Here is a 23,387-nt window from a genome sequence, read left to right as displayed (position 1 = left end):
CAACCATGATATAATATGACAATAGTGGTATCTCGCTAACCCTTTCTGAGACTGCAAAATATAAATGCAGAGCACCTCCAAAGTTCAAGAAGCGACTAAACATTGTAATTCATGGTAGAAAAGATCCAGTCATGATGCACCCAACATTAGCTACACACAATGCATCCGCATGACAGTAGTGCTCTCAAGTTCTAGCGCTTTTTTCAGAAGGTGATGACACAACATAAAAGTAAATAGATAGTCCCTTTGTAGAGGGAAGCCGTGATTTGCAGAGGTGCCAGAGCTCAAGTTTTTAAAACAGAGGTAAATGAAAATTTGAGAAGTGCACCCTTCTTGTTTACTTCGCGACCATCAATTATCAATATCTTCCATTCTAAACACATTAGTGGTGGTTCCCAAACGATAAAGTAAATGTTATGACTCCATAGGAGTTTTTGTTTGATTATTTGTAAGCTCTTTTATTTTTCCAATTCGGGACTAGGAATCCCTATTACCGCCCTTTTCTCGTGCGATGGTGAGTGAATAAACACTCATCCTGAGAATAACCCACTTAGCATGGAAGATACCGATTACCTCCTGTCGTTCCATGAACGATCCAGGCACACAAAAAGGATATTTATTTGAAGTTTTTAGAGATGGCACATGCAAATTTACTTGGGACGGCAGGGTAATACCCCATATAGGTAGGTATGGTGGACTCATCTGTAATAACTTGGGTTCAAGGTTTTTGATGCACAAGCAGAATTCCCACTTAGTACAAGCAAAGGCTAGCAAATAGGCTGAGAAGCGACCAACTAGAGAGCAACAGCGGTAATGAACATGCATTATGCATAAGTAACATTGGGCACTAGCATGAGTACGATATGAACACCATGAACATAAATATTATAGAGGCTATGTTGGTTTTGATTCAACTACATGCATAAACATGTGCCAAGTCAAGCCACTTGAACATTCAGAGGAGGAGACCATATCATCATACTACATCACAATAATTTTAACGCAATGTTGACATCCAAGATAAATCATTATTCACTATCTTTCCATATTATGTTTAATTGTTTCAAAATTAGGTTGTAAACTGTTCCAGTACTCTCTATCTTATCCGTATTTGCTACCTCTTGAGCACTGCGTTGGTTTTCCCCGAAGAGGAAGGGATGATGTAGCAAAGTAGCATAAGTATTTCCCTCCGTTTTTGAGAACCAAGGTATCAATCCAATAGGAGGCTACACGCGAGTCCCTCGTACCTGCACAAAGCAAATAAATCCTCGCAACCAACGCGATAAGGGGTTGTCAATCCCTACATGGCCACTTACGAGAGTGAGATCTGATAGATATGATAAGATAATATTTTTGGTATTTTTATGATAAAGATGCAAAGTAAAATAAAAGGCAATGAAAATAACTAAGTATTGGAAGATTAATATGATGAAGATAGACCCGAGGGCCATAGGTTTCACTAGTGGCTTCTCTCAAGAGCATAGGTATTCTACGGTGGGTGAACGAATTACTGTTGAGCAATTGACAGAATTGAGCATAGTTATGAGAATATCTAGGTATGATCATGTATATAGGCATCACGTCCGAGACAAGTAGACCGACTCCTGCCTGCATCTACTACTATTACTCTACTCATCGACCGCTATCCAGCATGCATCTAGAGTATTAAGTTCATGAAAACAGAGTAACGCCTTAAGCAAGATGGCATGATGTAGAGGGATAGACTCATGCAATATGATGAAAACCCCATCTTGTTATCCTCGATGGCAATAATACAATACGTGCCTTGCTACCCCTACTGTCACTAGGAAAGGACACCGCAAGATTGAACCCAAAGCTAAGCACTTCTCCCATTAAAAGAAAGATCAATCTAGTAGGCCAAACCAAACTGATAATTCGAAGAGACTTGCTAAGATAACCAATCATACATAAAAGAATTCAGAGAAGATTCAAATATTGTTCATAGATAGACTTGATTATAAACCCACAATTCATCGGTGTCAACAAACACACCGCAAAAAGAAGATTACATCGAATAGATCTCCACAAGAGAGGGGGAGAACATTGTATTGAGATCCAAAAAGAGAGAAGAAGCCATCTAGCTAATAACTATGGACCCGTAGGTCTGAGGTAAACTACTCACACTTCATCGGAGGGGCTATGGTGATGATGTAGAAGCCCTCCGTGATGGATACCCCCTCCGGTGGAGCTCCGGAACAGGCCCCAAGATGGGATCTTGTGGATACAGAAAGTTACGGCGGTGGAATTAGGGTCTTGGCTCCGTCTCTGATCGTTTGGGGGTACATAGGTATATATAGGAGGAAGGAGTACGTCGGTGGAGCAACAGGGGGCCCACGAGGGTGGAGGGCGCGCCTGGGGGGGTAGGGGCGCCCCCCTACCTCGTGGCCTCCTCCTTTGTTTCTTGACGTAGGGTCCAAGTCTCCTGGATCATGTTCGGTGAGAAAATCACGTTCCCGAAGGTTTCATTCCGTTTGGACTCCGTTTGATATTCCTTTTCTTCGAAACCCTAAAATAGGCAAAAGCAGCAATTCTGGGCTGGGCCTCCGGTTATTAGGTTAGTCCCAAAAATAATATAAAAGTGGATAATAAAGCCCATTAATGTCCAAAACAGTAGATAATATAGCATGGAGCAATCAAAAATTATAGATACGTTGGAGATGTATCAAGCATCCCCAAGCTTAATTCCTGCTCGTCCTCGAGTAGATAAATGATAAAAACAGAATTTTTGATGCGGAGTGCTACTTGGCATATTTTTAATGTAATTCTTCTTAATTGTGGTATGAATATTCAGATCCGAAAGATTCAAGATAGAAGTTCATATTGACATAAAAATAATAATACTTCAGGCATACTAACAAAGCAATTATGTGTTCTCAAAATAACATGGCCAAAGAAAGTTCATCCCTACAAAATCATATAGTTTAGTCATGCTCCATTTTCGTCACACAAGAATGCTCTCATCATGCACAACCCCGATGACAAGCCAAGCAATTGTTTCATACTTTAGTAATCTCAAACCTATAAACTTTCACGCAATATATGAGCGCGAGCCATGGATATAGCACTATGGGTGCAATAGAATATGATGGGGGTTATGTGGAGAAGACAAAAAGGAGAAAGTCTCACATCAACGAGGCTAATCAATGGGCTATGGAGACGTCCACCGATTGATGTTAATGCAAGGAGTAGGGATTGCCATGCAACGGATGCACTAGAGCTATAAATGTATGAAAGCTCAACAAAAGAAACTAAGTGGGTGTGCATCCAACTTGCTTGCTCACGAAGACCTAGGGCACTTGAGGAGGCCCATTGTTGGAATATACAAGCCAAGTTCTATAATGAAAATTCCCACTAGTATATGAAAGTGACAAAACAAAACACTCTCTATCATGAAGATTATGGTGGTACTTTGAAGCACAAGTGTGGCAAAGGATAGTAACATTGTCCCTTCTCTTCTCTCTTTTTCTCTCATTTTTTTATTTGGCCTTTCTCTTTTTTTATATGGCCTTTATTTTTTTATTTTTTTTATTTCCTCACTTGGGACAATGCTCTAGAAAATGATGATCATCACACTTCTATTTATTTACAACTCAATGATTACAACTCGATGCTAGAACAAAAGATGACTCTATATGAATGCCTCCGGCGGTGTACCGGGATATGCAATGAACCAAGAGTGACATGTATGAAAGAATTATGAACGGTGGCTTTTCCACAAATACTATGTCAACTACATGATCATGCTAAGCAATATGACAATGATGAATGTGTCATGATAAACGGAATGGTGGAAAGTTGCATGGCAATATATCTCGGAATGGCTATGGAAATGCCATAATAGGTAGGTATGGTGGCTGTTTTGAGGAGGATATAAGGAGGTTTATGTGTGAAAGAGTGTATCATATCACGTGGTTTGGATGCACCGGCGAAGTTTGCACCAACTCTCAATGTGAGAAAGGGCAATGCACGGTACCGAAGAGGCTAACAATGATGGAAGGGTGAGAGTGCGTATAATCCATGGACTCAACATTAGTCATAAAGAACTCACATACTTATTGCAAAAATCTACAAGTCATCAAAAACCAAAGAACTACGCGCATGCTCCTAGGGGGATAGATTGGTAGGAAAAGACCATCGCTCGTCCCCGACCGCCACTCATAAGGAAGACAATCAAATAACACCTCATGTTTCAAATTTGTTACATAACGTTTACCATACGTGCATGCTACGGGACTTGCAAACTTCAACACAAGCACTTCTCAAATTCACAACTACTCAACTAGCACGACTTTGATATTATTACCTCCATATCTCAAAACAATCATCAAGCATCAAACTTCTCTTAGTATTCAAAACACTCATAAGAAAAAAATATACTAATCTTGAATACCTAGTATATTAGGATTATTTAAGAAAATTACCATGCTATTTAAGACTCTGAAAATAATCTAAGTGAAGCATGAGAGATCAATAGTTTCTATAAAACAAATTCACCACCGTGCTCTAAAAGATATAAGTGAAGTACTAGAGCAAAACTATATAGCTCAAAAGATATAAGTGAAGCATATAGGGTATTCTAACAAATTTCAAATCATGTATGGCTCTCTCAAAAGGTGTGTACAGCAAGGATGATTGTGGTAAACTAAAAAGCAAAGACTCAAATCATACAAGACGCTCCAAGCAAAACACATATCATGTGGTGAATAAAAATATAGCTCCAAGTAAAGTTACCGATAGAAGTAGACGAAAAGAGGGGATGCCTTCCGGGGCATCCCCAAGCTTTGGCTTTTAGGTGTCCTTAGATTATCTTGGGGGGTGCCATGGGCATCCCCAATATTAGTCTCTTGCCACTCCTTGTTCCATAATCCATCAAATCTTTACCCAAAACTTGAAAGCTTCACAACACAAAACTTAAAGTAGAAAATCTCGTGAGCTCCATTAGCGAAAGAAAACAAAAGACCACTTCAAGGTACTGTAATGAACTCATTATTTATTTATATTGGTGTTAAACCTACTATATTCCAACTTCTCTATGGTTTATAAACTATTTTACTAGCCATAGATTCATCAAAATAAGCAAACAATACACGGAAAACAGAATCTGTCAAAAACAGAACAGTCTGTAGTAATCTGTAGCTAGCGCAAGATCTGGAACCCCAAAAATTCTAAAATAAATTACTGGACGTGAGGAATTTATCTATTAATAATCTGAAAAAATAATTAACTAAATATAACTTTCCAAATAAAAATGGCAGCAGTTATCGTGAGCGCTAAAGTTTCTGTTTTTTACAGCAAGATATCAAGACTTTCCCCAAGTCTTCCCAACGGTTCTACTTGGCACAAACACTAATTAAACACAAAAAACACAACCTAAACAGAGGCTAAATAAATTATTTATTACTAAACAGGAGCAAAAAGCAAGGAATAAAAATAAAATTGGGCTGCCTCCTAACAAGCGATATCGTTTAACGCCCCTAGCTAGGCATAGCAATGATAGATCTAGGTATTGCCATCTTTGGTAGGCAATCCATAAGTGGATCTCATAATAGATTCATAAGGTAATTTAATTTTGTTTCTAGGAAAGTGTTCCATGCCTTTCCTTAACGGAAATTGGAATCTAATATTTCCTTCCTTCATATCAATAATTGCACCAATCGTTCTAAGGAAAGGTCTACCAAGAATAATAGGGCATGAAGGATTGCAATCTATGTCAAGAACAATAAAATCTACGGGTACATAATTCCTATTTGCAACAATAAGAACATCATTAATTCTTCCCATAGGTTTCTTAATAGTGGAATCCTCAAGGTGCAAGTTTAGAGAGCAATCATCAAAATCACGGAAACCTAACAAATCGCACAAAGTCTTTGGAATCGTGGAAACGCTGGCACCCAAATCACATAAAGCATAGAACTCATGATATTTAATCTTAATTTTAATAGTTGGTTCCCACTCATCATAAAGTTTTCTAGGGATAGAAACTTCCAATTCAAGTTTTTCTTCATAAGATTGCATCAAGGCATCAACGATATGTTTAGTAAACGCTTTATTTTGACTATAAGCGTGAGGAGAATTTAGCACGGATTGCAACAAGGAAATAAAATCAATCAAAGAGCAATTTTCATAATTAAATTCCTTGAAATCCAAAATAGTGGGTTTAGCAACATCTAGGGTTTTAATTTCTTCGATCCCACTTTTATCAATTTTAGCATCAAGATCTAAATACTTCGAATTTTTGGAACGCCTTATAGGTAAAGGTGGATCATATTCAGTCCCATCATTATTAAGATTCATATTGCAAAACAAAGATTTAATAGGGGACACATCAATAACTTTTAGATCTTCATCTTTATTTTCATAGGAACTAGAAAAACACGCTCTTATAAAGGCATCTTTCTTAGCACGCATCCTAGCGGTTCTTTCTTTGCACTCATCAATGGAAATTCTCATGGCTTTGAGATACTCATTGATATCATGCTTAGGTGTAATAGATCTAAGTTTCAAGGAATCAACATCAAGAGAAATTCCATTGACGTTCCTAGCCAACTCATCAATCTTAAGCAATTTTTCTTCAATCAAAGCATTGAAATTCTTTTGCGAAGTAATAAATTATTTAATATTAGATTCAAAATCAGAGGGCATCTTATTATAATTTCCATAAGAATTGTTGTAGGAATTACCATAATTATTAGATGGATTACTAGGATAAGGCCTAGGATTGAAATTTCCTCTATACGCGTTGTTACCAAAATTGTTCCTACCAACAAAATTCACATCCATAGATTCATTATTATTCTCAATCAAAGTAGACAAGGGCATATCATTAGGATCAGAAGAAACACTTTTACTAGCAAATAATTTCATAAGTTCATCCATCTTTCCACTCAAGACATTAATTTCTTCTATCGCATGCACCTTTTTATTAGTGGATCTTTCAGTATGCCATTGAGAATAATTAACCATAATATTATCTAGGAGTTTAGTAGCTTCTCCTAAAGTGATTTCCATAAAAGTGCCTCCCGCGGCCGAATCTAAAAGATTTCTAGAAGCAAAATTCAATCCGGCATAATTTTTTTGTATAATCATCCACAAATTCAAACCATGAGTAGGGCAATTACGTATCATTAATTTCATCCTCTCCCAAGCTTGCGCAACATGTTCATGATCAAGTTGCTTAAAATTCATAATATCGTTTCTAAGGGAGATGATCTTAGCGGGAGGAAAGTACTTAGAGATAAAAGCATCTTTGCACTTATTCCATGAATCAATACTATTTTTAGGCAAAGATGAAAACCAAGCTTTAGCACGATTTCTAAGCGAAAAAGGAAATAGCTTCAATTTAACAATATCGTTATCCACATCTTTCTTCTTTTTCATATCACACAAATCAACAAATCTATTTAGATGGGTAGCGACATCTTCACTAGGAAGGCCGGAAAACGGATCTTTCATGACAAGATTCAGCCAGGCAGTATTAATTTCACAAGATTCAGCATCGGTAAGAGGAGCAATCGGAGTGCTAATAAAATCATTGTTGTTGGTATTGGTAAAGTCACACAATTTAGTGTTATCTTGAGCCATCGTGACAAGCAAGCAATCCAACACACAAGCAAACAAAAAGCAAGCGGGCAAAAAGAGGCAAATAGAGAAAGAGATGGAGGATAGAGAGAGAGAGCGAATAAAACGGCAAGGGTGAAGTGGGGGAGAGGAAAACGAGAGGCAAATGGCAAATAATGTAATGCGGGAGATAAGGATTGTGATGGGTACTTGGTATATTGACTTTTGCGTAGACTCCCCAGCAATGGCGCCAGAAATCCTTCTTGCTACCTCTTGAGCACTGCGTTGGTTTTCCCCGAAGAGGAAGGGGTGATGCAGCAAAGTAGCGTAAGTATTTCCCTCAGTTTTTGAGAACCAAGGTATCAATCCAGTAGGAGGCTACACATGAGTCCCTCGTACCTGCACAAAGCAAATAAATCCTCGCAACCAACGCGATAAGGGGTTGTCAATCCCTACACGACCACTTATGAGAGTGAGATCTGATAGATATGATAAGATAATATTTTTGGTATTTTTATGATAAAGATGCAAAGTAAAATAAAAGGCAATGAACATAACTAATTATTGGAAGATTAATATGATGAAGATAGACCCGGGGGCCATAGGTTTCACTAGTGGCTTCTCTCAAGAGCATAGGTATTCTACGGTGGGTGAACGAATTACTGTTGAGCAATTGACAGAATTGAGCATAGTTATGAGAATATCTAGGTATGATCATGTATATAGGCATCACGTCCGAGACAAGTAGACCGACTCCTGCCTGCATCTACTACTATTACTCCACTCATCGACCGCTATCCAGCATGCATCTAGAGTATTAAGTTCATGAAAACAGAGTAACGCCTCAAGCAAGATGACATGATGTAGAGGGATAAACTCATGCAATATGGTGAAAACCCCATCTTGTTATCCTCGATGGCAACAATACAATACGTGCCTTGCTACCCCTACTGTCACTAGGAAAGGACACCGCAAGATTGAACCCAAAGCTAAGCACTTCTCCCATTGCAGGAAAGATCAATCTAGTAGGCCAAACCAAACTGATAATTCGAAGAGACTTGCTAAGATAACCAATCATACATAAAAGAATTCAGAGAAGATTCAAATATTGCTCATAGATAGACTTGATGATAAACCCACAATTCATCAGTCTCAACAAACACACCGCAAAAAGAAGATTACATCGAATAGATCTCCACAAGAGAGGGGGGAACATTGCATTGAGATCCAAAAAGAGAGAAGAAGCCATATAGCTAATAACTATGGACCCGTAGGTCTGAGGTAAACTACTCACACTTCATCGGAGGGGCTATGGTGATGATGTAGAAGCCCTCCGTGATGGATACCCCCTCCGGCGGAGCTCCGGAACAGGCCCCAAGATGGGATCTCGTGGATACATAAAAGTTACAACGGTGGAATTAGGGTTTTGGCTCCGTCTCTGATCGTTTGGGGGTACGTAGGTATATATAGGAGGAAGGAGTACGTTGGTGGAGCAACATGGGGCCCACGAGGGTGGAGGGCGCGCCTGGGGGGGGTAGGCGCTCCCCCCTACCTCGTGGCCTCCTACTTTGTTTCTTGATGTAGGGTCCAAGTCTCCTGGATCATGTTCGGTGAGAAAATCACGTTCCCGAAGGTTTCATTCCGTTTGGACTCCGTTTGATATTCCTTTTCTTCGAAACCCTAAAATAGGCAAACACAACAATTCTGGGCTAGGCCTTCGGTTAATAGGTTAGTCCCAAAAATAATATAAAAGTGGATGATAAAGCCCAATAATGTCCAAAACAGTAGATAATATAGCATGGAGCAATCAAAATTTATAGATACATTGGAGACATATCAAGCATCCCCAAGCTTAATTCCTGCTTGTCCTCGAGTAGGTAAATGATAAAAACAGAATTTTTGATGCGGAGTTCTAGTTGGCATATTTTTAATGTAATTCTTCTTAATTGTGGTATGAATATTCAGATTCGAAAGATTCAAGATAGAAGTCCATATTGACATAAAAATAATAATACTTCAGGCATACTAACAAAGCAATTATGTCTTCTCAAAATAACATGGCCAAAGAAAGTTCATCCCTACAAAATCATATAGTTTAGTCATGCTCCATTTTCGTCACACAAGAATGCTCTCATCATGCACAACCCCGATGACAAGCCAAGCAATTGTTTCATACTTTAGTAATCTCAAACCTATAAACTTTCCGCGACGACATTTGGAACCGTCGCCTAGTGAGTGTGGGCGATAGGGGGGTCCTTCCCACACGACCCAGAAACCGCCGGGGATCGGCCCACCTGGCACACACTGTTGGGGAATGTAGTAATTTCAAAAAAATTCCTACGCACACGCAGGATCATGGTGATGCATAGCAATGAGAGGGGAGAGTGTTGTCCACGTACCCTCGTAGACCATTAAGCGGAAGCGTTATGACAACGCGGTTGATGTAGTCGTATGTCTTCACGATCGACCAATCCTCAGTACCGAACGTACGGCACCTCCACGTTCAGCACATGTTCAGCTCGGTGACGTCCCGCAAACTCACGATCCAGTAGAGCTCGGGGAAGAGTTTCATCAGCACGACGGTGTGGTGACGATGTTGAAGAAGCTACTGTAGCAGGGCTTCGCCTAAACCCCGATACAGTATGACCGAGGTGGATTATGATGGAGGGGGCACCACACACGGCTGGGAGAGATCTTTGTGATCAATTTGTGTGTCTAGAGGTGCCCCCTGCCCCTGTATATAAAGGAGCAAGGGGGAGGTCGGCCGGCCCTTGTTGGCGCGCCTAGGAGGAGGAATCCTCCTCCTAGTAGGAGTAGGATTCCTCTCTTTCCTACTCCTACTAGGAGGGGGAAAGGCAGGGAGAGAAAGAGAAGGAAAGGGGGCTGCCGCCCCCCCTTCTCCTAGTCCAATTCGGACAGGGGGAAGGGGGCGCGCTGCTTGCCCTAGGCCGGCCCCTCTCTCTTTCCCTTATGGCCCAACAAGGCCCATTAGCCCCCGGGGGGTTCCGGTAACCCCTCCGGTACTCCGGTAAAATCCCGATTTCACCCGGAACTTTTCTGATGTCCAAATGTAGGCTTCCAATATATCAATCTTTATGTCTCGACCATTTCGAGACTCCTCGTCATGTCCGTGATCACATCCAGGACTCCGAACTACCTTCGGTACATCAAAACATATAAACTCATAAAACCGATCGTCATAGAACTTTAAGCGTGCGGACCCTACGGGTTCGAGAACTATGTAGACATGACCGAGACACGTCTCTGGTCAATAACCAATAGCGGAACCTGGATGCTCATATTTGTTCCTACATATTCTACGAAGATCTTTATCGGTCAAACTGCACAACACTATACGTCGCTCTCTTTGTCATCGGTATGTTACTTGCCCGAGATTCGATCGTCGGTATCCAATACCTAGTTCAATCTCGTTACCGGCAAGTCTCTTTACTCGTTCCGTAATACATCATCCCGTAACTAACTCATTAGTTATCATGCTTACAAGGCTTATAGTGATGTGTATTACCAAGAGGGCCCAGAGATACCTCTCCGACAATCGGAGTGACAAATCCTAATCTTGATCTATGCCAACTCAACAAGTACCATCGGAGACACCCGTAGAGCACCTTTATAATCACCCAGTTACGCTGTGATGTTTGGTAGCACACAAAGTGTTCCTCCGGTATTCGGGAGTTGCATAATCTCATAGTCACAAGAACATGTATAAGTTATGAAGAAAGCAATAGCAGTAAACAAACGATCAAGTGCTAAGCTAACGGAATGGGTCAAGCAATCACATCATTCCCCTAGTGATGTGATCCCATTGATCAAATAACAACTCATGTCTATGGTTAGGAAACCTAACCATCTTTGATCAATGAGCTAGTCAAGTAGAGGCATACTAGTGACACTATGTTTGTCTATGTATTCACACATGTATTATGTTTCCGGTTAATACAATTCTAGCATGAATAATAAACATTTATCATGAAATAAGGAAATAAAAAATAACTTTATTATTGCCTCTAGCGCATATTTCCTTCAGTCTCCCACTTGCACTAGAGTCAATAATCTAGATTACACAATAATGATTTTAACACTGATACGTCTCCAACGTATCTATAATTTTTGATTGCTCCATGCTATATTATCTACTGTTTTGAATGTTTATGGGCTTTATTATACACTTTTATATCATTTGGGACTAACCTATTAACCCAGAGCCCAGTGCCAGTTTTTGTTTTTACCCTGTTTTAGGGTTTTGAAGAAAAGGAAAATCGAATGGAGTCCAATTGACCTGAAACTTCACGGAACTCATTTTTGGAAGGAAAGAAGCCCAGAAAACTTGGAGTGCACGTCGGGGGATCTGCGAGGAGGTCACGAGGTAGGGGGGCGCGCCCTCCACCCTCGTGAGCCCCTCGTGGGCCCCCTGACGTACTTCTTCCGCCTATATATCTCCATATACCCTAAAAACATTCGTGAGCACAATAGATCGGGAGTTCCGCCGCCAGAAGCCTCTGTAGCCACCGAAAGTCAATCTAGACCCGTTCCGGCACCCTGCCGGAGGGGCAATCCCTCTCCGGTGTCCATCTTCATCATCCAGGTGCTCTCCATGACGAGGAGGGAGTAGTTCTCCCTCGGGGCTGAGGGTATGTACCAGTAGCTATGTGTTTGATCTCTTTCTCTCTCGTGTTCTTGATTTGGCACGATCTTGATGTATCGCGAGCTTTGCTATTATAGTTGGATCTTATGTTTCTCCTCCCCCTCTACTCTCTTGTAATGGATTGAGTTTTCCCTTGAAGTAATCTTATCGGATTGAGTCTTTAAAGATTTGAGAACACCTGATGTATGTCTTGCCGTGGATATCTGTGGTGACAATGGGATATCACGTGATTCACTTGATGTATGTTTTGGTGATCAACTTGCGGGTTCCGCCCATGAACCTATGCATAGGGGTTGGCACACGTTTTCATCGTGATTCTCCAGTAGAACTTTGGGGCACTCTTTGAGGTCCTTTGTGTTGGTTGAATAGATGAATCTGAGATTCTGTGATGCATATCGTATAATCATACCCACGGATACTTGAGGTGACATTGTAGTATCTAGGTGACATTAGGGTTTTGGTTGATTTGTGTCTTAAGGTGTTATTCTAGTACGAACTCTAGGGCTGTTTGTGACACTTATAGGAATAGCCCAACGGATTGATTGGAAAGAATAACTTTGAGGTGGTTTCGTACCCTACCATAATCTCTTCGTTCGTTCTCCACTATTAGTGACTTCGGAGTGACTCTTTGTTGCATGTTGAGGGATAGTTATATGATCCAATTATGTTATTATTGTTGAGGGAACTTGCACTAGCGAAAGTATGAACCCTAGGCCTTGTTTCAACACATTGCAATACCGTTTACGCTCACTTTTATCATTCGTTACCTTGCTGTTTTTTTATTTTCAGATTACAAAAACTATTATGTACTATCCATATACCACTTGTATCACCATCTCTTCGCCGAACTGGTGCACCTATACAATTTACCATTGTATTGGGTGTGTTGGGGACACAAGAGACTCTTTGTTATTTGGTTGCAGGGTTGCTTGAGAGAGACCATCTTCATCCTACGCCTCCCATGGATTGATAAACCTTAGGTCATCCACTTGAGGGAAATTTGCTACTGTCCTATGATACGTCCATTTTGCATCATGCTTTTATATCGATATTTATTGCATTATGGACTGTTATTTCACTTTATGTCACAATACTTATGGCTATTCTCTCTTATTTTACAAGGTTTACATAAAGATGGAGAATGCCGGCAGGTGGAATTCTGGGCTGGAAAAGGAGCAAATATTAGAGGCCTATTCTGTGCAACTCCAAAAGTCCTGAAACTTCACGGGACATCTTAAAAGAAATAAAGAAAAATCATCACGAAAGATGAAGGCCAGGGGGCCCACACCCTTCTCACGAGGGTGGGGGGCGCCCCCCCTAGGGCGCGCCCCCCTACCTCGTGGGCCCCCGGGTGGCTCTCCGATGCCTATCTTCTCCTATATGAGGTCTTTCGATGAGAAAAAAATAAGGAGGAACTTTTCGGGATGAGACTCTGCCGCCACGAGGCGGAACCTTGGCGGATCCAATCTAGAGCTCCGGCAGAGCTGTTCTGCCGGGGATACTTCCCTCCCGAAGGGGGAAATCATCACCATCGTCATCACCAACGCTCCTCTCATCGGGAGAGTGAAGGAAATATGCCCTAGAGGCAATAATAAAGTTATTATTTATTTCCTTATATCATGATAAATGTTTATTATTCATGCTAGAATTGTATTAACCGGAAACATAATACATGTGTGAATACATAGACAAACAGAGTGTCACTAGTATGCCTCTACTTGACTAGCTCGTTGATCGAAGATGGTTATGTTTCCTAACCATAGACATGAGTTGTCATTTGATTAACGGGATCACATCATTAGGAGAATGATGTGATTGACTTGACCCATTCCGTTAGCTTAGCACTTGATCGTTTAGTTTGTTACTATTGCTTTCTTCATAACTTATACATGTTCCTATGACTATGAGATTATGCAACTCCCGTTTACCGGAGGAACACTTTGTGTGCTACCAAACGTCACAACATAACTGGGTGATTATAAAGGTGCTCTACAAGTGTCTCCGAAGGTACTTGTTGGGTTGGCGTATTTCGAGATTAGAATTTGTCACTCCGATTGTCGGAGAGGTATCTCTGGGCCCTCTCGGTAATGCACATCACTCAAGCCTTGCAAGCATTGCAACTAATAAGTTAGTTGCGGGATGATGTATTACGGAACGAGTAAAGAGACTTGCCGGTAACGAGATTGAACTAGGTATTAAGATACCGATGATCGAATCTCGGGCAAGTAACATACCGATGACAAAGGGAACAACGTATGTTGTTATGCGGTCTGACCGATAAAGATCTTCGTAGAATATGTAGGAGCCAATATGAGCATCCAGGTTCCGCTATTGGTTATTGACCGGAGACGTGTCTCAGTCATGTCTACATAGTTCTTGAACCCGTAGGGTCCGCACGCTTAAAGTTCGGTGACGGTCGTAATTAGGGTTTTTGTGTTTTGATGTACCGAAGGTTGTTCGGAGTTCCGGATGTGATCACGGACATGACGAGGAGTCTCGAAATGGTCGAGACATAAAGATTGATATATTGGAAGCCTATATTTGGATATCGGAAATGTTCCGGGTGAAATCGGGATTTTACCGGAGTACCGGGGGGTTACCAGAACCCCCCCGGGGGTTATTGGGCCTACATGGGCCATAAGGGAGAAGAGGAGGGCCGGCCAGGGCAGGCCGCGCGCCCCCTCCCCCCTAGTCCGAATAGGACAAGGAAGGGGGGGGGGCGGCGCCCCCCTTTCCTCTTTCTCCCTTCCCCCTTCCTTTTCCAACAAGGCAAGAGGGGGGAGTCCTACTCCCGGTGGGAGTAGGACTCCTCCAGGCGCACCCCTAGGGCCGGCCGCACCTCCCCCTCTCCCTCCTTTATACACAGGGGCAAGGGGGCACCCCATGACACACAAGTTGATCTTCGTGATCGTTCCTTAGCCGTGTGCGGTGCCCCCTTCCACCATATTCCACCTCGGTCATATCGTAGCGGTGCTTAGGCAAAGCCCTGCGTCGGTATAACATCGTCATCGTCATCACGCCGTCGTGCTGACGAAACTCTCCCTCAATGGTTTGCTGGATCGGAGCTCGAGGGACGTCATCGAGTTGAACGTGTGCAGAACTCGGAGGTGCCGTACGTTCGGTACTTGGATCGATCGGATCGGGAAGACGTACGGCTACTTCCTCTACGTTGTGTCAACGCTTCCGTTGCCGGTCTATGAGGGTACGTAGACAACACTCTCCCCTCTCGTTGCTATGCATCACCATGATCTTGTGTGTGCGTAGGATTTTTTTTGAAATTACTACGTTCCCCTACAGTGGCATCCGAGCCTAGGTTTTATGCGTTGATGTTATTTGCACGAGTAGAACACAAGTGAGTTGTAGGCGATATAAGTCATACTGCTTACCAGCATGTCATACTTTGGTTCGGCGGTATTGTTGGATGAAGCGGCCCGGACCGACATTACGCGTACGCTTACGCGAGACTGGTTCTACCGACGTGCTTTGCACACAGGTGGCTGGCGGGTGTCAGTTTCTCCAACTTTAGTTGAACCGAGTGTGGCTACGCCCGGTCCTTGCGAAGTATAAAACAACACCAACTTGACAAACTATCGTTGTGGTTTTGATGCGTAGGTAAGGACGGTTCTTGCTAAGCCCGTAGCAGCCACGTAAAACTTGCAACAACAAAGTAGAGGACGTCTAACTTGTTTTTGCAGGGCATGTTGTGATGTGATATGGTCAAGACATGATGCTAAATTTTATTGTATGAGATGATCATATTTTGTAACCGAGTTATCGGCAACTGGCAGGAGCCATATGGTTGTCGCTTTATTGTATGCAATGCAATTGCGCTGTAATGCTTTACTTTATCACTAAGCGGTAGCGATAGTCGTGGAAGCATAAGATTGTCGAGACGACAACAATGCTACGATGGTGATCAAGGTGTCACGCCGGTGACGATGGTGATCATGACGGTGCTTCGGAGATGGAGATCACAAGCACAAGATGATGATGGCCATATCATATCACTTATATTGATTGCATGTGATGTTTATCTTTTATGCATCTTATCTTGCTTTGATTGACGGCAGCATTATAAGATGACCTCTCACCAAATTTCAAGATAAAAGTGTTCTCCCTGAGTATGCACCGTTGCCAAAGTTTGTCGTGCCCAGACACCACGTGATGATCGGGTGTGATAAGCTCTACGTCCATCTACAACGGGTGCAAGCCAGTTTTGCACACGCAGAATACTCAGGTTAAACTTGACGAGCCTAGCATATGCAGATATGGCCTCGGAACACTGAGACCGAAAGTTCGAGCGTGAATCATATAGTAGATATGATCAACATGTTGATGTTCACCATTGAAAGCTACTCCATTTCACGTGATGATCGGTTATGGTTTAGTTGATTTGGATCACGTGATCACTTAGAAGATTAGAGGGATGTCTTTCTAAGTGGGAGTTCTTAAGTAATATGATTAATTGAACTTAAATTTATCATGAACTTAGTACCTGATAGTATCTTGCTTGTCTATGTTTATTTGTAGATAGATGGCCCATGTTGTTGTTCCATTGAATTTTAATGCGTTCCTTGAGAAAGCAAAGTTGAAAGATGATGGTAGCAATTACACGGACTGGGTCCGTAACTTGAGGATTATTCTCATTGCTGCACAGAAGAATTACGTCCTGGAAGCACCGCTAGGTGCCAGGCCTGCTGCTGGAGCAACACCAGATGTTATGAACGTCTGGCAGAGCAAAGCTGATGACTACTTGATAGTTCAGTGTGCCATGCTTTACGTCTTAGAATCGGGACTTCAACGACGTTTTGAACGTCATGGAGCATATGAGATGTTCCAGGAGTTGAAGTTAATATTTCAAGCAAATGCCCGGATTGAGAGATATGAAGTCTCTAATAAATTCTATAGCTGCAAGATGGAGGAGAATAGTTCTGTCAGTGAACATATACTCAAAATGTCTGGGTATCATAATCACCTGACTCAACTCGGGGTTAATCTTCCTGTTGATAGTGTCATTGACAACGTTCTTCAATCACTGCCACCAAGCTACAAGAGCTTTGTGATGAACTATAACATGCAAGGGATGGATAAGACAATTCCCGAGCTCTTCGCAATGCTAAAGGCTGCGGAGGTAGAAATCAAGAAGGAGCATCAAGTGTTGATGGTCAACAAGACCGCCAGTTTCAAGAAAAAGGGCAAAGGGAAGAAGAAGGGGAACTTCAAGAAGAACAGTAAGCAAGTTGCTGCTGAGGAGAAGAAACCCAAATCTGGACCTAAGCCTGAAACTGAGTGCTTCTACTGCAAGCAGACTGGACACTGGAAGAGGAACTGCCCCAAGTATTTGGCGGATAAGAAGGATGGCGAAGTGAACAAAGGTATATGTGATATACATGTTATTGATGTGTACCTTACTAGAGCTCGCAGTAGCACCTGGGTATTTGATACTGGTTCTGTTGCTAACATTTGCAACTCGAAACAGGGACTACGGAGTAAGCGAACACTGGCAAAGGACGAGGTGACGATGCGCGTGGGAAATGGTTCCAAAGTTGATGTGATCGCAGTCGGCACGCTACCTCTACATCTACCTTCGGGATTAGTTTTAGACCTAAATAATTGTTATTTGGTGCCGGTGTTGAGCATGAACATTATATCGGGATCTTGTTTGATGCGAGATGGTTATTCATTTAAATCAAAGAATAATGGTTGTTCTATTTATATGAGTAATATCTTTTATGGTCATGCACCCTTGAAGAGTGGTCTATTTTTGTTGAATCTTGATAATAGTGATACAAATATTCACAATGTTGAAGCCAAAAAATGCAGAGTTGATAATGATAGTGCAACTTATTTGTGGCACTGCCGTTTAGGTCATATCGGTGTAAAGCGCATGAAGAAACTCCATACTGATGGACTTTTGGAATCACTTGATTATGAATCACTTGATACTTGCGAACCGTGCCTCATGGGCAAGATGACTAAAACGCCGTTCTCCGGTACTATGGAGAGAGCAACGGATTTGTTGGAAATCATACATACAGATGTATGTGGTCCGATGAATATTGAGGCTCGTGGCGGATATCATTATTTTCTCACCTTCACAGATGATTTAAGCAGATATGGGTATATCTACTTGATGAAACATAAGTCTGAAACATTTGAAAAGTTCAAAGAATTTCAGAGTGAAGTTGAAAATCATCGTAACAAGAAAAAAAAGTTTCTACGATTTGATCATGGAGGAGAATATTTGAGTTACGAGTTTGGTCTACATTTGAAACAATGCGGAATAGTTTCGCAACTCACGCCACCCGAAACACCACAGCGTAATGGTGTGTCCGAACGTCGAAATCGTACTTTACTAGATATGGTGCGATCTATGATGTCTCTTACAGATTTACCGCTATCGTTTTGGGGTTATGCTTTAGAGACGACTGCATTCACGTTAAATAGGGCATCATCGAAATCCGTTGAGACGACACCTTATGAACTGTGGTTTGGCCAAAAACCAAAGTTGTCGTTTCTGAAAGTTTGGGGCTGCGATGCTTATGTGAAAAAGCTTCAACCTGATAAGCTCGAACCCAAATCAGAGAAATGTATCTTCATAGGATACCCAAGGGAAACTATTGGGTACACCTTCTATCACAGATCCGAAGGCAAGACTTTCGTTGCTAAGAATGGATCCTTTCTAGAGAAGGAGTTTCTCTCGAAAGAAGTGAGTGGGAGAAAAGTAGAACTTGATGAGGTAACTGTACCTGCTCCCTTATTGGAAAGTAGTACATCATAGAAACCGGTTTCTGTGACACCTACACCAATTAGTGAGGAAGCTAATGATAATGATCATGAAACTTCAGATCAAGTTACTACCGAACCTCGTAGATCAACCAGAGTAAGATCCGCACCAGAGTGGTACGGTAATCCTGTTCTGGAAGTCATGCTACTAGATCATGATGAACCTACGAACTATGAAGAAGCGATGGTGAGCCTAGATTCCGTAAAGTGGCTAGAAGCCATGAAATCTGAGATGGGATCCATGTATGAGAACAAAGTGTGGACTTTGGTTGACTTGCCCGTTGATCAGCAAGCAATTGAGAATAAATGGATCTTCAAGAAGAAGACTGACGCTGATGGTAATGTTACTGTCTACAAAGCTCGACTTGTTGCGAAAGGTTTTCGACAAGTTCAAGGGATTGACTACGATGAGACCTTCTGTGACGCCCGGATAATTAAGCTATAGTAATCCCATGTTAATGGTGCCATGTCATCACTCTTACTATTACTAATCCCCCTTTGCATTCAAACACTGTTCAAATTCCAAATTCAAATTAAAGTCAAAATTTAAAATTCTCAAACATGCAAACTAAAATGTGCAAAGTGTGGCAAATATTGCATAACTAATTACGGATGTGAACCAACATCTTTGCGATGTGGTTTAATGCCCTTAACTAATTAAAACAGGGGCTAAAAGCAATTATTAAATGCCTTTAATACTAAAACAAACACAAATCTGTTTTATTGTAGTGTTAAACTTTTGTGGCAGTGGCCTAATTATTACTACTAATTTAGATGCTAAAATTTATGTTTTACAAAACTAAAATAAATAAATAAAATGAAACTAAAAGAAAAATAGAAATGTAATTAAAAAAAAGACAAGAGATCCAAAAGGTTAAATAAATAAGAGAAGCCCCTGGGCCTCGGCCCAGCTCAGCCAGCTGGCCCACCTAGCCCTCCCCGGTCGCCTACTCCCCTGTTCCCCTGGCGCGGTCGCAACAGGAGCGACGCCCCGCCGAACCACCTCGTCGGCGTCGGCGAGGGGATAAGGCAGGCGCCCTCCCCCCTCGCGGCCTCGTCAGCTCCACTCCCCCTGCGCAGATATTTTTCCCATGCCCCCTCTCTTCCTCGTCACTCCCTCGTGGTCCAGACCCACCTCGTCGTGCGCCCGCGTCGCCAGCCATCTCGTCCTACCGCGGCCACCATGCCCCCCACCGCCTAGGACTGCGTCCGTCCGCTTCGTCGTCTTCCTCTGCATCAAATGGTGCCACCCCGTTGGAGCTCCTCACGCTGCAGCGCCGGATCGAAGCTTCTTCCTCCTCGGGTCGCCGACGAACCACGACGACGCCGGTCACCTCTGCTGCTCCTAAGCCACTCGATGGGCCTCCTTGCGCCTTCTCGGTGAGTACCACCCCGTTCCCCCTTTCCCTCGTCGCCGTAGTCGCCGTAGCACCGTTACCCGCGAACTTCGGCTCCGCAGTCCGCCGTGGCCGGAGCTCTCCTCCCGCACGCGCTCGCACACCGTCCGCCCCTGCGTCCACACTGCAGTACGCGCCCTGCACCGCCTCTTCCGCGACCCGTCTCTGACGCCCCGCGCCCGCCCACTGTTGCCTACTGCCGCTGCGTTGCTGCAGTCTGCTCTGGTCGCCGCCGAAGCCGTGGCCGCGCTCACCCCGTGCCACTGCTCGCGCCGCGGCTGCCCACGCCTCGCGTCCATCCCACCCTGCGCCCAGCATGCGCGGCCGTGTGCATGCCGCCTGCTTCGCTGCTCCCGCAGCCGCTGTCTGCTATGCTACACGGCTACAGTAACATTCAGTTACTGTAGCAGTAGCTAGCTTTTGTATTTCTACAATGACTAGCCTTCTAAACTGCCACTAAACAGCGATAAGGCAAGTCCTAAAATGGGTAAAAATTATATGTCATTTTGTTTCATTGGACCTGTTTCAGATAATGCATGGATTAAATCCTACAAAAATCACAAAATGCTATCTTGTGTTAAAAGGAATAGAGTTACTCCCAAGCATTGTGTGTGTGCGCCGTGTGTGGCCGGCTGTGTGCCTCTGGCCGGCCCAGTGTGCTTGTGTGTGTGTGTGCAGCGTGTGTGTGGCCGGCTGTGTCTCTGGATGTGACCGGCCCTATTTAGGTTAGTAGCTAATGAGTAGTTAGACTAATTAGTACTTTGGATAATTGCTAGCCTATGACATGTGGCCCCTTATGTTAATTTAACCCCTCCATTTTAGTTTATCCATCAATTAAATTATGTGTCAATGACATGTGGGCCACATCCTCCCTTTTGACTAGTCAAATTGACTTGGTCAAATTCGGATTAGATTAAATAAAAATATTCCAGAAAATCATAGAAAATACTATAAACTTTGAAAAATCATATAAAATAAACCGTATCTCGGATGGAAATACTTTGTACATGAAAGTTGCTCAGAACGACGAGGCGAATCCGAATACACAGCCCGTTTATCCGCCACGCATCCCTAGCATAGCGAACACGCAACTTTCCCCCTCCGTTTCATCTGTCCGAGAACGCGAAACACCGGGAATACTTTTCCGGATGTTTCCCCCCTTCACCGGTACCCCCTCGTACCGCGTTATGGCACACCTAGCATCACGTTTTGTCATGTCATGCATCATTATGCATCTGTTTGCATTATATTTATTGTTTCTTCCCCCCTCTTCTCTCGCTAGACACCGAGACCGACGCCGCTGCTACCCAGTACGACTACGGTGTTGACGACCCCTCTCTCTTGCCAGAGCAACCAGGCAAGCCCCCCCCCTTGATCACCAGATATCGCCTACTCTTCTCTATACTGCTTGCATTAGAGTAGTGTAGCTTGTTACTGCTTTCCGTTAATCCTATCCTGATGCATAGCCTGTCCTTGCTACTACTGTTGTTACCATTACCTGCTATCCTACTGCTTAGTATAGGATGCTAGTGTTCCATCAGTGGCCCTACACTCTTGTCCGTCTGCCATGCTATACTACTGGGCCGTGATCACCTCGGGAGGTGATCACGGGCATATGCTATTTACTTTACACTGTTACATTACTGGTGATACTGTTTGGAGATGGGGGCTGAAGGGGCAGGTGGCTCCATCCAGGTTGTGGTGGGCCTGAGTTCCCGACGGCCCCCGACTGTTACTTTGAGGCGAAGCGACAGGGCAGGTTGAGACCACCTAGGAGAGAGGTGGGCCTGGCCCTGGTCGGCGTTCGCGGATACTTAACACGTTTAACGAGATCTTGGTATTTGATCTGAGTCTGGCTACTGGTCTATACGCACTAACCATCTACGCGGGAGTAGTTATGGGTATCCCGACGTCGTGGTATCAGCCGAAGCCTTCGTGACGTCAGCGACTGAGTGGCGCGCGCTGGATTGGACTGTAAGCCTGCTCTTGTATTAAGGGGGCTAGTTCTGCTTCCGGCCGCGTTCGCAACGTGCAGGTGTGCTAAGGGCGATGGGCCTAGACCCCTGGGCGCTTAGGTTTAGACCGGCGTGCTGACCTCTCTGTTGGTCTAGGTGGGGCTGCGACGTGTTGATCTTCCGAGGCCGGGCATGACCCAGGAAAGTGTGTCCGGCCAAATGGGATCGAGCGTGTTGGGGAATGTGGTGCACCCATGCAGGGAAGTTAATCTATTTGAATAGCCGTGATCTTCGGTAACAGGATGACTTGGAGTTGTACCTTGACCTTATGACAACTAGAACCGGATACTTAATAAAACACACCCTTCCAAGTGCCAGATACAACCGGTGATCGCTCTCTCACAGGGCGACGAGGGGAGGATCAACGGTTAGGGTTATGCTATGCGATGTTACTTGGAGGACTTCAATCTACTCTCTTCTACATGCTGCAAGATGGAGGCTGCCAGAAGCATAGTCTTCGACAGGATTAGTTATCCCCCTCTTATTCTGGCTTTCTGCAGTTCAGTCCACCGATATGGCCCTTTACACATTTACCCATGCATATGTAGTGTAGCTCCTTGCTTGCGAGTACTTTGGATGAGTACTCACGGTTGCTTTCTCCCTCTTTTCCCCCTATCCCTTCTACCTGGTTGTCGCAACCAGATGTTGGAGCCCAGGAGCCAGACGCCACCTTCGACGACGACTCCTACTACACCGGAGGTGCCTACTACTACGTGATGCCCGCTGACGACGACCAGGAGTAGTTAGGAGGATCCCAGGCAGGAGGCCTGCGCCTCTTTCGATCTGTATCCCAGTTTGTGCTAGCCTTCTTAAGGCAACCTTGTTTAACTTATGTCTGTACTCAGATATTGTTGCTTCCGCTGACTCGTCTATGATCGAGCTCTTGTATTCGAGCCCTCGAGGCCCCTGGCTTGTAATATGATGCTTGTATGACTTATTTTATTTGTA

The 23,387-nt window shown here is 43.4% G+C and overlaps 1 long non-coding RNA gene across 1 annotated transcript; it reads left to right on the top strand.

Annotated features, from left to right (window-relative positions):
- Positions 1–20,043: 20,043 nt before the first annotated feature.
- LOC147976655 (uncharacterized) lies at positions 20,044–23,387 on the top strand. Its single transcript, XR_015602165.1, has 3 exons — positions 20,044–20,407; positions 21,707–21,781; positions 23,082–23,387. It is a non-coding gene; the product is annotated as an uncharacterized LOC147976655 (long non-coding RNA).

The sequence above is a fragment of the Triticum urartu genome, chromosome 4A, assembly GCF_056163025.1.
Source record: "Triticum urartu cultivar PI428250 chromosome 4A, HENAU_Tu73, whole genome shotgun sequence".
NCBI classification, from domain to species: Eukaryota; Viridiplantae; Streptophyta; class Magnoliopsida; order Poales; family Poaceae; genus Triticum; species Triticum urartu.
The sequence above is the reverse complement of the archived record's forward strand: the minus strand, read 5'-3'. Positions and strand labels throughout refer to the sequence as shown.